We start from the raw sequence: 3,208 nt of genomic DNA, 5'->3' as shown, positions 1-3,208 counted from the left end.
GGTGCTGGGAGCAGCTGCTTTTGAAAGAGATTCAGTGCAGAGGAAATGAATCTCAGATTCACCACTGTCCAACATCAACATCACATAAAAACAAATGTTCACATGATGGTGATGTTGGGCTGCTGTGTGCAGGTTGGAATGAATTTCCTTTAAGGAAAATACTTTTTTTTTTAAATGTACTTCTCTGTGTTCTTCAGTATTTCTTTGTGTCATTCTCTTTATTCTCAATATGCAGACCATGTGAAAGTAAGGTTGGTTGGTGGTAACAGTCGCTGTGCTGGTAGAGTGGAGGTTCATCACAGACGTCAGTGGGGAACAGTTTGTGGTCAGTTCTGGGATATGGCTGATGCTGCAGTGGTGTGTAGAGAGCTTGGCTGTGGAGAACCTGTAGATACTCTAAATGATGCTCAGTTTGGACAAGGAGCAGGACCAATCTGGTTGAGTGCTGTCAAGTGTACTGGATCAGAATTGACACTGAAGAACTGTGTGTCATCAGGACGGGGAAGACAAAGCTGTTATTCTAGTGGAAATGCTGGAGTCATCTGTTCAGGTAAACTTCTTCAAACCTTTCCTCAGCTGACTACCTTAAATCAACCTCTCATATTTTTTTTTAACTGTTTATTTCCAAATTTTAAATGTGGTTTTCTTTTAACATTAAAGGGGTCATATGATGCTGCTAAAAAGAACATTATTTTGTGTATTTGGTGTAATGAAATGTGTTTATGCGGTTTAAGGCTAAAAAAACCTGTACATTATTGTTTCTCTTCTATGCCCGCCTTCTGAAACGCGTCGATTTTTAGAAGGCTCATCGCTCTGAAAAGCGAGGTGTGTTGTGATTGGCCTGCTATCCAGTGCGTTGTGATTGGCCGCATGACTTAAGCATGTGACGGAAATGTTATGCCCCTCAACATATTGGGATGCCTTGTCCGGCCGGAGAGATGAGACATAAACATAAAATCCATTATAAACATGATATAAACATGATTTCTAGTCATGTCTTCTTTTGGAAGGCCAAACAAAGTAGTTCCCTTTCGATTCGGTCACTCTACATTGCTATGGGAATTACCCTTTTCTCCAAACAGTACTGAAGCCTTATTGAATCACGCCAGTGAAACTGGCCAATGGCGTTCAAGCGCGCGAAATATGAGGGGCCCCGCACTCTATATAAAACAGCGCTTGTACGTCATCAATTCAGAATCTTTTTCTTCAGCCAACCTTCTACGAGAAGTAAGAAGCCTATCAACAAGACTACTCACTGTGATCTACACGCTGCAGTGGACATGCCTTCTCTTCCCCTGCTGTGTTCTGGTGAGCATCACGCCCACGCAAAAGCGGCGCTTTGGGGGTTGGACTGCCCCCACTGTGGAGATATGAGCCTCCAGACTCTCAAGCTCCATGTGCCCATCATCCAAGGGGATGAACTCGCCCAACAAGACCTGCTGCACTCTTCCTCTGCAGCCTCTTGGAGCCAAGGAGGAAAGTGATGTGAGCTTCTGATGCGGATTTTTTCAAGGTCAGGTGACGAACCCACACCGGCTCAGTGCCCACACGCTCCTCACCCCACTGCTGCAGGTCCCCTTCAAAGGAGTTTAATAGCTTGCTGTTATCTTAATATACTGCTTCGCTCAAGATGTGGTGTCCTTCAGTGCCATGCAGGGTGCTGAAGAGGAGGATGATGCCATTTCGGTGGCAGCATATGCGAGAGACAAGTGGTCTAACAGTCCGCTGGATTACACTGAGCCCCACGGCAGCGTCGCGGGGGACCTCCATTATAGTGATGTCGAGCTCCTTAGCGTCCTGTCCAAGGCAATTGATGAGCTCGGTTTGGAGTGGGCGCCTCCTACTGAACCAGCCAGAAGCCATTAGAAGATAATGAAGGGAGACGTGAAAAACGGACATCGCATTCTTTTCATATGGATTACTTTATCACAGAATATTTGTTTTCGGCAGCACTTGTTTAGTTTAAAAGTAGACATGTCAGGCTTTCTATAGATATCTCTCTCATGTCTCTGTGTTGAGTATTCACTGAGTTACAGTTCATTTTAATGACGCGTTTGTAAATGAAGATCAGCGCAGACAAAGGCTGCAGACAGCACTCCTTGTTTGTTATCTTTATTTTTTAAGTGCACAAAGTTTTGTTGTTATTATGTCTGTATACAAAAAAAGTAGACCCTTTACAGATTCGATTGATGTATTGCTCTTATCTGTACGATCAAAACTGAAAGTGTAATTTAAGTTCTTTTAGGGGTTATCAGGAGAAAATACCCCAAAATGCGTATACGCATTAATCGACTCCAGAGGGTTAAACTCCCCCCTGTGGAAGAAGCCATTGCCGCTCATCTCTGTCCTTTAGCCGCAGTGAACTGGAGAGTGAACAATGCGCCTCTCCCCTCTGAACCTTGCCGCGCCACTGCAAACTTCACCGGCAAGGCTTTCTCCACAGCGGGCCAAGCAGCTTAAAGAACTGCACATGATGGCGATACTCCAGGTGTATCAGGTCAAGCTGCTCAAGTCTCTGGATGAGAACGGGCCGGACCCTGCAGCTTAAAGCACTGCCAGAAAAAGAAAGGGAAGAAAAACAGTCGAAAGCTATTAACAACTTCCTTGCCAAAAAACGGACAGCCGCAAACCTTCATGCGGTCCGCTTCCTCACTCAGCGCGCGTGCGGGGGAAGGGGGAGTGAAAAAAACCCCGGCAGCTCTTCTACTGCTGTGCGGGGTGCGAACATTGTTTTTTATTGTTAAGCCGTTGTGCAGAGTGAGACCAAATGGAAAAGCCTTGGCCGAAAGCGCGGACAGAAATGACAGGCAGGCCCACCGGCACAAGAATCTAAGACGAGCGCGGTCATGTCTGCGTTGTCTCTCGGAGGAGGAAATCTTGCACCTGCACCACGAAGAGAAGTCACTGGAAATTAATCCTCGGCCTGGTGGGGTTTTCTTCAACCACGCCCATGCCTGTTGGCAGGGGGCTGGCGAGCGCACTTTGTTTATGTTTTGTGTGTGAACTCTATTTCAACCTATGCAGGGCAATTAAAGTGCAAAATGTTAAGGTAAACAACAAAAAAACTCCACCTTCAACAATCAGCGAGGCAATTATCCGTCCTATGGCAAGCCAGCTCCCCCCAGATTCACTCAATACCTCTACAAATTGTAGGTAATTCAACCCCGGGCTCCGGACATCCCACCAACGGGCGAGTTTATCCCTAACG

This window comes from Cyprinus carpio, chromosome B4 (genome assembly GCF_018340385.1).
Source record: "Cyprinus carpio isolate SPL01 chromosome B4, ASM1834038v1, whole genome shotgun sequence".
In the NCBI taxonomy this organism is placed as follows: Eukaryota; Metazoa; Chordata; class Actinopteri; order Cypriniformes; family Cyprinidae; genus Cyprinus; species Cyprinus carpio.
Note: the sequence above shows the minus strand (reverse complement) of the source record.